Consider the following 12,291-nt stretch of genomic DNA (forward strand, 5'->3'; position numbering starts at 1 on the left):
TAGAGGATACATAGTGGCGGTTAGAGGATACATAGTGGCGGTTAGAGAATACATAGTGGCGGTTAGAGGATACATAGTGGCGGTTAGAGAATACATAGTGGAGGTTAGAGGATACATAGTGGCGGTTAGAGAATCCATAGTGGCGGTTAGAGAATACATAGTGGCGGTTAGAGGATACATAGTGGCGGTTAGAGAATACATAGTGGAGGTTAGAGAATACATAGTGGCGGTTAGAGAATACATAGTGGCGGTTAAAGGATACATAGTGGCGGTTAGAGAATACATAGTGGCAGTTAGAGAATACATAGTGGCGGTTAGAGAATACATAGTGGCGGTTAGAGAATACATAGTGGCGGTTAGAGAATACATAGTGGCGGTTAGAGAATACATAGTGGCGGTTAGAGAATACATAGTGGTGGTTAGAGAATACATAGTGGTGGTTGGAGAATACATAGTGGCGGTTAGAGGATACATAGTGGCGGTTAGAGAATACATAGTGGCGGTTAGAGAATACATAGTGGCTGTTAGAGAATACATAGTGGCGGTTAGAGAATACATAGTGGCGGTTAGAGAATACATAGTGGCGGTTAGAGAATACATAGTGGCGGTTAGAGAATACATAGTGGCGGTTAGAGAATACATAGTGGTGGTTAGAGAATACATAGTGGCGGTTAGAGAATACATAGTGGTGGTTGGAGAATACATAGTGGCGGTTAGAGAATACATAGTGGCGGTTAGAGAATACATAGTGGTGGTTGGAGAATACATAGTGGCGGTTAGAGAATACATAGTGGCGGTTAGAGGATACATAGTGGCGGTTAGAGAATACATAGTGGCGGTTAGAGGATACATAGTGGCGGTTAGAGAATACATAGTGGCGGTTAGAGGATACACAGTGGCGGTTAGAGGATACATAGTGGCGGTTAGAGAATACATAGTAGCGGTTAGAGGATACATAGTGGCGGTTAGAGGATACATAGTGGCGGTTAGAGAATACATAGTGGCGGTTAGAGAATACATAGTGGCGGTTAGAGAATACATAGTGGCGGTTAGAGGATACATAGTGGCAGTTAGAGAATACATAGTGGCGGTTAGAGAATACATAGTGGCGGTTAGAGAATACATAGTGGCGGTTAGAGAATACATAGTGGCGGTTAGAGAATACATAGTGGCGGTTAGAGAATACATAGTGGCAGTTAGAGAATACATTGTGGCAGTTAGAGAATACATAGTGGTGGTTAGAGAATACATAGTGGCGGTTAGAGAATACATAGTGGCAGTTAGAGAATACATAGTGGCGGTTAGAGGATACATAGTGGCGGTTAGAGAATATATAGTGGCGGTTAGAGGATACACAGTGGCGGTTAGAGAATACATAGTGGCGGTTAGAGGATACATAGTGGCGGTTAGAGAATACATAGTGGTGGTTAGAGAATACATAGTGGCGGTTAGAGGATACATAGTGGCGGTTAGAGAATACATAGTGGCGGTTAGAGAATACATAGTGGCGGTTAGAGAATACATAGTGGTGGTTAGAGAATACATAGTGGTGGTTAGAGGATATATAGTGGCGGTTAGAGGATACACAGTGGCGGTTAGAGAATACATAGTGGCGGTTAGAGGATACATAGTGGCGGTTAGAGAATACATAGTGGTGGTTAGAGAATACATAGTGGCGGTTAGAGGATACATAGTGGCGGTTAGAGAATACATAGTGGCGGTTAGAGAATACATAGTGGCGGTTAGAGAATACATAGTGGCGGTTAGAGGATACATAGTGGCGGTTAGAGAATATATAGTGGCGGTTAGAGGATACACAGTGGCGGTTAGAGAATACATAGTGGCGGTTAGAGGATACATAGTGGCGGTTAGAGAATACACAGTGGCGGTTAGAGAATACATAGTGGCGGTTAGAGGATACACAGTGGCGGTTAGAGAATACATAGTGGCGGTTAGAGGATACATAGTGGCGGTTAGAGAATACATAGTGGTGGTTAGAGAATACATAGTGGTGGTTAGAGGATACATAGTGGCGGTTAGAGAATACATAGTGGCGGTTAGAGAATACATAGTGGCGGTTAGAGAATACATAGTGGCGGTTAGAGGATACATAGTGGCGGTTAGAGAATACATAGTGGCGGTTAGAGAATACATAGTGGCGGTTAGAGAATACATAGTGGCGGTTAGAGAATACATAGTGGCGGTTAGAGAATACATAGTGGCTGTTGGAGAATACATAGTGGCGGTTAGAGGATACACAGTGGCGGTTAGAGAATACACAGTGGCGGTTAGAGGATACATAGTGGCGGTTAGAGGATACATAGTGGCGGTTAGAGAATACATAGTGGCGGTTAGAGAATACATAGTGGCGGTTAGAGAATACATAGTGGCAGTTAGAGAATACATAGTGGCGGTTAGAGAATACATAGTGGCGGTTAGAGAATACATAGTGGCGGTTAGAGGATACATAGTGGCGGTTAGAGAATACATAGTGGCGGTTAGAGGATACATAGTGGCGGTTAGAGGATACATAGTGGCGGTTAGAGAATACATAGTGGCGGTTAGAGAATACATAGTGGCGGTTAGAGGATACATAGTGGCGGTTAGAGAATACATAGTGGCGGTTAGAGGATACATAGTGGCGGTTAGAGGATACATAGTGGCGGTTAGAGAATACATAGTGGCGGTTAGAGGATACATAGTGGCTGTTAGAGAATACATAGTGGCGGTTAGAGAATACATAGTGGCGGTTAGAGGATACATAGTGGAGGTTAGAGAATACATAGTGGCGGTTAGAGGATACATAGTGGCGGTTAGAGAATACATAGTGGCGGTTAGAGAATACATAGTGGTGGTTAGAGAATACATAGTGGTGGTTAGAGGATACATAGTGGCGGTTAGAGGATACATAGTGGCGGTTAGAGAATACATAGTGGCGGTTAGAGGATACATAGTGGCTGTTAGAGAATACATAGTGGCGGTTAGAGAATACATAGTGGCGGTTAGAGGATACATAGTGGCGGTTAGAGGATACATAGTGGCGGTTAGAGAATACATAGTGGAGGTTAGAGAATACATAGTGGCGGTTAGAGAATACATAGTGGCGGTTAGAGGATACATAGTGGCGGTTAGAGAATACATAGTGGCAGTTAGAGAATACATAGTGGCGGTTAGAGAATACATAGTGGCGGTTAGAGAATACATAGTGGCGGTTAGAGAATACATAGTGGTGGTTAGAGGATACATAGTGGCGGTTAGAGAATACATAGCGGTGGTTGGAGAATACATAGTGGCGGTTAGAGAATACATAGTGGCGGTTAGAGGATACATAGTGTCGGTTAGAGAATACATAGTGGTGGTTGGAGAATACATAGTGGCGGTTAGAGAATACATAGTGGCGGTTAGAGAATACATAGTGGTGGTTAGAGAATACATAGTGGTGGTTGGAGAATACATAGTGGCGGTTAGAGGATACATAGTGGCGGTTAGAGAATACATAGTGGCGGTTAGAGAATACATAGTGGCTGTTAGAGAATACATAGTGGCGGTTAGAGAATACATAGTGGTGGTTAGAGAATACATAGTGGCGGTTAGAGAATACATAGTGGCGGTTAGAGAATACATAGTGGCGGTTAGAGAATACATAGTGGTGGTTGGAGAATACATAGTGGCGGTTAGAGAATACATAGTGGCGGTTAGAGAATACATAGTGGTGGTTGGAGAATACATAGTGGCGGTTAGAGAATACATAGTGGCGGTTAGAGGATACATAGTGGCGGTTAGAGAATACATAGTGGCGGTTAGAGGATACATAGTGGCGGTTAGAGAATACATAGTGGCGGTTAGAGGATACACAGTGGCGGTTAGAGAATACATAGTGGCGGTTAGAGGATACATAGTGGCGGTTAGAGAATACATAGTGGCGGTTAGATAATACATAGTGGCGGTTAGAGAATACATAGTGGCGGTTAGACAATACATAGTGGCGGTTAGAGAATACATAGTGGCGGTTAGAGAATACATAGTGGCGGTTAGAGAATACATAGTGGTGCTTAGTGGATACATAGTGGCGGTTAGAGGATACATAGTGGTGGTTAGAGAATACATAGTGGCGGTTAGAGAATACATAGTGGCGGTTAGAGAATACATAGTGGCGGTTAGAGAATACATAGTGGCGGTTAGAGAATACATAGTGGCTGTTGGAGAATACATAGTGGCGGTTAAAGGATACACAGTGGCGGTTAGAGAATACATAGTGGCGGTTAGAGGATACATAGTGGCGGTTAGAGAATACATAGTGGCGGTTAGAGAATACATAGTGGCGGTTAGAGAATACATAGTGGCAGTTAGAGAATACATAGTGGCGGTTAGAGAATACATAGTGGCGGTTAGAGAATACATAGTGGCGGTTAGAGAATACATAGTGGCGGTTAGAGGATACATAGTGGCGGTTAGAGAATACATAGTGGCGGTTAGAGGATACATAGTGGCGGTTAGAGGATACATAGTGGCGGTTAGAGAATACATAGTGGCGGTTAGAGAATACATAGTGGCGGTTAGAGGATACATAGTGGCGGTTAGAGAATACATAGTGGCGGTTAGAGAATACATAGTGGCGGTTAGAGGATACATAGTGGCGGTTAGAGAATACATAGTGGCGGTTAGAGGATACATAGTGGCGGTTAGAGAATACATAGTGGCGGTTAGAGAATACATAGTGGTGGTTAGAGAATACATAGTGGTGGTTGGAGAATACATAGTGGCGGTTAGAGAATACATAGTAGCGGTTAGAGGATACATAGTGGCTGTTAGAGAATACATAGTGGCGGTTAGAGAATACATAGTGGCGGTTAGAGGATACATAGTGGAGGTTAGAGAATACATAGTGGCGGTTAGAGGATACATAGTGGCGGTTAGAGAATACATAGTGGCGGTTAGAGAATACATAGTGGTGGTTAGAGAATACATAGTGGCGGTTAGAGAATACATAGTGGTGGTTGGAGAATACATAGTGGCGGTTAGAGAATACATAGTGGCGGTTAGAGGATACATAGTGGCTGTTAGAGAATACATAGTGGCGGTTAGAGAATACATAGTGGCGGTTAGAGGATACATAGTGGAGGTTAGAGGATACATAGTGGCGGTTAGAGAATCCATAGTTTCGGTTAGAGAATACATAGTGGCGGTTAGAGGATACATAGTGGCGGTTAGAGAATACATAGTGGAGGTTGGAGAATACATAGTGGCGGTTAGAGGATACATAGTGGAGGTTAGAGGATACATAGTGGCGGTTAGAGAATACATAGTGGCGGTTAGAGAATACATAGTGGCGGTTAGAGAATACATAGTGGCGGTTAGAGAATACATAGTGGCAGTTAGAGAATACATAGTGGCGGTTAGAGAATACATAGTGGCGGTTAGAGAATTCATAGTGGCGGTTAGAGAATACATAGTGGCGGTTAGAGGATACATAGTGGCGGTTAGAGAATACATAGTGGCAGTTAGAGAATACATAGTGGCGGTTAGAGAATACATAGTGGCGGTTAGAGAATACACAGTGGCGGTTAGAGAATACATAGTGGTGGTTAGAGGATACATAGTGGCGGTTAGAGAATACATAGTGGTGGTTGGAGAATACATAGTGGCGGTTAGAGAATACATAGTGGCGGTAAGAGGATACATAGTGGCGGTTAGAGAATACATAGTGGTGGTTGGAGAATACATAGTGGCGGTTAGAGAATACATAGTGGCGGTTAGAGAATACATAGTGGTGGTTAGAGAATACATAGTGGTGGTTGGAGAATACATAGTGGCGGTTAGAGGATACATAGTGGCGGTTAGAGAATACATAGTGGCGGTTAGAGAATACATAGTGGCTGTTAGAGAATACATAGTGGCGGTTAGAGAATACATAGTGGTGGTTAGAGAATACATAGTGGCGGTTAGAGAATACATAGTGGCGGTTAGAGAATACATAGTGGCGGTTAGAGAATACATAGTGGTGGTTAGAGAATACATAGTGGCGGTTAGAGAATACATAGTGGCGGTTAGAGGATACATAGTGGCGGTTAGAGAATACATAGTGGCGGTTAGAGAATACATAGTGGCGGTTAGAGAATACATAGTGGCGGTTAGAGGATACATAGTGGCGGTTAGAGAATACATAGTGGCGGTTAGAGAATACATAGTGGCGGTTAGAGAATACATAGTGGCGGTTAGAGAATACATAGTGGCGGTTAGAGAATACATAGTGGCTGTTGGAGAATACATAGTGGCGGTTAGAGGATACACAGTGGCGGTTAGAGAATACACAGTGGCGGTTAGAGGATACATAGTGGCGGTTAGAGGATACATAGTGGCGGTTAGAGAATACATAGTGGCGGTTAGAGAATACATAGTGGCGGTTAGAGAATACATAGTGGCGGTTAGAGAATACATAGTGGCGGTTAGAGAATACATAGTGGCGGTTAGAGAATACATAGTGGCGGTTAGAGGATACATAGTGGCGGTTAGAGAATACATAGTGGCGGTTAGAGGATACATAGTGGCGGTTAGAGGATACATAGTGGCGGTTAGAGAATACATAGTGGCGGTTAGAGAATACATAGTGGCGGTTAGAGAATACATACTGGCGGTTAGAGAATACATAGTGGCGGTTAGAGAATACATAGTGGCGGTTAGAGAATACATAGTGGCAGTTAGAGAATACATAGTGGCTGTTGGAGAATACATAGTGGCTGTTGGAGAATACATAGTGGCGGTTAGAGGATACATAGTGGCGGTTAGAGAATACATATTGGCGGTTAGAGAATACATAGTGGCGGTTAGAGAATACATACTGGCGGTTAGAGAATACATAGTGGCGGTTAGAGGATACATAGTGGCGGTTATAGGATACATAGTGGCGGTTAGAGGATACATAGTGGTGGTTAGAGAATACATAGTGGCGGTTAGAGAATACATAGTGGCGGTTAGAGAATACATAGTGGCGGTTAGAGAATACATAGTGGCGGTTAGAGAATACATAGTGGCGGTTAGAGAATACATAGTGGCGGTTAGAGAATACATAGTGGCGGTTAGAGAATACATAGTGGCGGTTAGAGGATACATAGTGGCGGTTAGAGAATACATAGTGGCGGTTAGAGGATACATAGTGGCGGTTAGAGGATACATAGTGGCGGTTAGAGAATACATAGTGGCGGTTAGAGAATACATAGTGGCGGTTAGAGGATACATAGTGGCGGTTAGAGAATACATAGTGGCGGTTAGAGGATACATAGTGGCGGTTAGAGGATACATAGTGGCGGTTAGAGAATACATAGTGGCGGTTAGAGGATACATAGTGGCGGTTAGAGAATACATAGTGGAGGTTAGAGGATACATAGTGGCGGTTAGAGAATCCATAGTGGCGGTTAGAGAATACATAGTGGCGGTTAGAGGATACATAGTGGCAGTTAGAGAATACATAGTGGAGGTTAGAGAATACATAGTGGCGGTTAGAGAATACATAGTGGCGGTTAGAGAATACATAGTGGCGGTTAGAGAATACATAGTGGCGGTTAGAGAATACATAGTGGTGGTTAGAGAATACATAGTGGTGGTTGGAGAATACATAGTGGCGGTTAGAGGATACATAGTGGCGGTTAGAGAATACATAGTGGCGGTTAGAGAATACATAGTGGCTGTTAGAGAATACATAGTGGCGGTTAGAGAATACATAGTGGCGGTTAGAGAATACATCGTGGCGGTTAGAGAATACATAGTGGCGGTTAGAGAATACATAGTGGCGGTTAGAGAATACATAGTGGTGGTTAGAGAATACATAGTGGCGGTTAGAGAATACATAGTGGTGGTTGGAGAATACATAGTGGCGGTTAGAGAATACATAGTGGCGGTTAGAGAATACATAGTGGTGGTTGGAGAATACATAGTGGCGGTTAGAGAATACATAGTGGCGGTTAGAGAATACATAGTGGCGGTTAGAGAATACATAGTGGTGGTTAGAGAATACATAGTGGCGGTTAGAGAATACATAGTGGTGGTTGGAGAATACATAGTGGCGGTTAGAGAATACATAGTGGCGGTTAGAGGATACACAGTGGCGGTTAGAGGATACATAGTGGCGGTTAGAGGATACACAGTGGCGGTTAGAGAATACATAGTGGCGGTTAGAGAATACATAGTGGTGGTTAGAGAATACATAGTGGCGGTTAGAGAATACATAGTGGCGGTTAGAGAATACATAGTGGTGGTTAGAGAATACATAGTGGCGGTTAGAGAATACATAGTGGTGGTTGGAGAATACATAGTGGCGGTTAGAGGATACATAGTGGCGGTTAGAGAATACATAGTGGCGGTTAGAGAATACATAGTGGCGGTTAGAGAATACATAGTGGCGGTTAGAGAATACATAGTGGCGGTTAGAGAATACATAGTGGTGGTTAGAGAATACATAGTGGCGGTTAGAGAATACATAGTGGTGGTTGGAGAATACATAGTGGCGGTTAGAGAATACATAGTGGCGGTTAGAGAATACATAGTGGTGGTTGGAGAATACATAGTGGCGGTTAGAGAATACATAGTGGCGGTTAGAGGATACATAGTGGCGGTTAGAGAATACATAGTGGCGGTTAGAGGATACATAGTGGCGGTTAGAGAATACATAGTGGCGGTTAGAGGATACACAGTGGCGGTTAGAGGATACATAGTGGCGGTTAGAGAATACATAGTAGCGGTTAGAGGATACATAGTGGCGGTTAGAGGATACATAGTGGCGGTTAGAGAATACATAGTGGCGGTTAGAGGATACATAGTGGCAGTTAGAGAATACATAGTGGCGGTTAGAGAATACATAGTGGCGGTTAGAGAATACATAGTGGCGGTTAGAGAATACATAGTGGCGGTTAGAGGATACATAGTGGCAGTTAGAGAATACATAGTGGCGGTTAGAGAATACATAGTGGCGGTTAGAGAATACATAGTGGCGGTTAGAGAATACATAGTGGCGGTTAGAGAATACATAGTGGCGGTTAGAGAATACATAGTGGCAGTTAGAGAATACATAGTGGCAGTTAGAGAATACATAGTGGTGGTTAGAGAATACATAGTGGCGGTTAGAGAATACATAGTGGCAGTTAGAGAATACATAGTGGCGGTTAGAGGATACATAGTGGCGGTTAGAGAATATATAGTGGCGGTTAGAGGATACACAGTGGCGGTTAGAGAATACATAGTGGCGGTTAGAGAATACATAGTGGTGGTTAGAGAATACATAGTGGCGGTTAGAGGATACATAGTGGCGGTTAGAGAATACATAGTGGTGGTTAGAGAATACATAGTGGCGGTTAGAGGATACATAGTGGCGGTTAGAGAATACATAGTGGCGGTTAGAGAATACATAGTGGCGGTTAGAGAATACATAGTGGTGGTTAGAGAATACATAGTGGTGGTTAGAGGATATATAGTGGCGGTTAGAGGATAGACAGTGGCGGTTAGAGAATACATAGTGGCGGTTAGAGGATACATAGTGGCGGTTAGAGAATACATAGTGGTGGTTAGAGAATACATAGTGGCGGTTAGAGGATACATAGTGGCGGTTAGAGAATACATAGTGGCGGTTAGAGAATACATAGTGGCGGTTAGAGAATACATAGTGGCGGTTAGAGGATACATAGTGGCGGTTAGAGAATATATAGTGGCGGTTAGAGGATACACAGTGGCGGTTAGAGAATACATAGTGGCGGTTAGAGGATACATAGTGGCGGTTAGAGAATACACAGTGGCGGTTAGAGAATACATAGTGGCGGTTAGAGGATACACAGTGGCGGTTAGAGAATACATAGTGGCGGTTAGAGGATACATAGTGGCGGTTAGAGAATACATAGTGGTGGTTAGAGAATACATAGTGGTGGTTAGAGGATACATAGTGGCGGTTAGAGAATACATAGTGGCGGTTAGAGAATACATAGTGGCGGTTAGAGAATACATAGTGGCGGTTAGAGGATACATAGTGGCGGTTAGAGAATACATAGTGGCGGTTAGAGAATACATAGTGGCGGTTAGAGAATACATAGTGGCGGTTAGAGAATACATAGTGGCGGTTAGAGAATACATAGTGGCTGTTGGAGAATACATAGTGGCGGTTAGAGGATACACAGTGGCGGTTAGAGAATACACAGTGGCGGTTAGAGGATACATAGTGGCGGTTAGAGGATACATAGTGGCGGTTAGAGAATACATAGTGGCGGTTAGAGAATACATAGTGGCGGTTAGAGAATACATAGTGGCAGTTAGAGAATACATAGTGGCGGTTAGAGAATACATAGTGGCGGTTAGAGAATACATAGTGGCGGTTAGAGGATACATAGTGGCGGTTAGAGAATACATAGTGGCGGTTAGAGGATACATAGTGGCGGTTAGAGGATACATAGTGGCGGTTAGAGAATACATAGTGGCGGTTAGAGAATACATAGTGGCGGTTAGAGGATACATAGTGGCGGTTAGAGAATACATAGTGGCGGTTAGAGGATACATAGTGGCGGTTAGAGGATACATAGTGGCGGTTAGAGAATACATAGTGGCGGTTAGAGGATACATAGTGGCTGTTAGAGAATACATAGTGGCGGTTAGAGAATAGATAGTGGCGGTTAGAGGATACATAGTGGAGGTTAGAGAATACATAGTGGCGGTTAGAGGATACATAGTGGCGGTTAGAGAATACATAGTGGCGGTTAGAGAATACATAGTGGTGGTTAGAGAATACATAGTGGTGGTTGGAGAATACATAGTGGCGGTTAGAGAATACATAGTGGTGGTTGGAGAATACATAGTGGCTGTTAGAGAATACATAGTGGCGGTTAGAGAATACATAGTGGCGGTTAGAGAATACATAGTGGCGGTTAGAGGATACATAGTGGCGGTTAGAGAATACATAGTGGAGGTTAGAGAATACATAGTGGCGGTTAGAGAATACATAGTGGCGGTTGGAGGATACATAGTGGCGGTTAGAGAATACATAGTGGCGGTTAGAGAATACATAGTGGCGGTTAGAGAATACATAGTGGCGGTTAGAGAATACATAGTGGTGGTTAGAGGATACATAGTGGCGGTTAGAGAATACATAGTGGTGGTTGGAGAATACATAGTGGCGGTTAGAGAATACATAGTGGCGGTTAGAGAATACATAGTGGTGGTTAGAGAATACATAGTGGTGGTTGGAGAATACATAGTGGCGGTTAGAGGATACATAGTGGCGGTTAGAGAATACATAGTGGCGGTTAGAGAATACATAGTGGCTGTTAGAGAATACATAGTGGCGGTTAGAGAATACATAGTGGTGGTTAGAGAATACATAGTGGCGGTTAGAGAATACATAGTGGCGGTTAGAGAATACATAGTGGCGGTTAGAGAATACATAGTGGTGGTTAGAGAATACATAGTGGCGGTTAGAGAATACATAGTGGTGGTTGGAGAATACATAGTGGCGGTTAGAGAATACATAGTGGCGGTTAGAGAATACATAGTGGTGGTTGGAGAATACATAGTGGCGGTTAGAGAATACATAGTGGCGGTTAGAGGATACATAGTGGCGGTTAGAGAATACATAGTGGCGGTTAGAGGATACATAGTGGCGGTTAGAGAATACATAGTGGCGGTTAGAGGATACACAGTGGCGGTTAGAGAATACATAGTGGCGGTTAGAGGATACATAGTGGCGGTTAGAGAATACATAGTGGCGGTTAGATAATACATAGTGGCGGTTAGAGGATACATAGTGGCGGTTAGACAATACATAGTGGCGGTTAGAGAATACATAGTGGCGGTTAGAGAATACATAGTGGCGGTTAGAGAATACATAGTGACGGTTAGAGAATACATAGTGGTGCTTAGTGGATACATAGTGGCGGTTAGAGGATACATAGTGGCGCTTAGAGAATACATAGTGGCGGTTAGAGAATACATAGTGGCGGTTAGAAAATACATAGTGGCGGTTAGAGAATACATAGTGGCGGTTAGAGAATACATAGTGGCTGTTGGAGAATACATAGTGGCGGTTAGAGGATACACAGTGGCGGTTAGAGAATACATAGTGGCGGTTAGAGGATACATAGTGGCGGTTGGAGAATACATAGTGGCGGTTAGAGAATACATAGTGGCGGTTAGAGAATACATAGTGGCAGTTAGAGAATACATAGTGGCGGTTAGAGAATACATAGTGGCGGTTAGAGAATACATAGTGGCGGTTAGAGAATACATAGTGGCGGTTAGAGGATACATAGTGGCGGTTAGAGA

This window comes from Leptodactylus fuscus, chromosome 7 (assembly GCF_031893055.1).
Source record: "Leptodactylus fuscus isolate aLepFus1 chromosome 7, aLepFus1.hap2, whole genome shotgun sequence".
NCBI lineage: Eukaryota > Metazoa > Chordata > Amphibia > Anura > Leptodactylidae > Leptodactylus > Leptodactylus fuscus.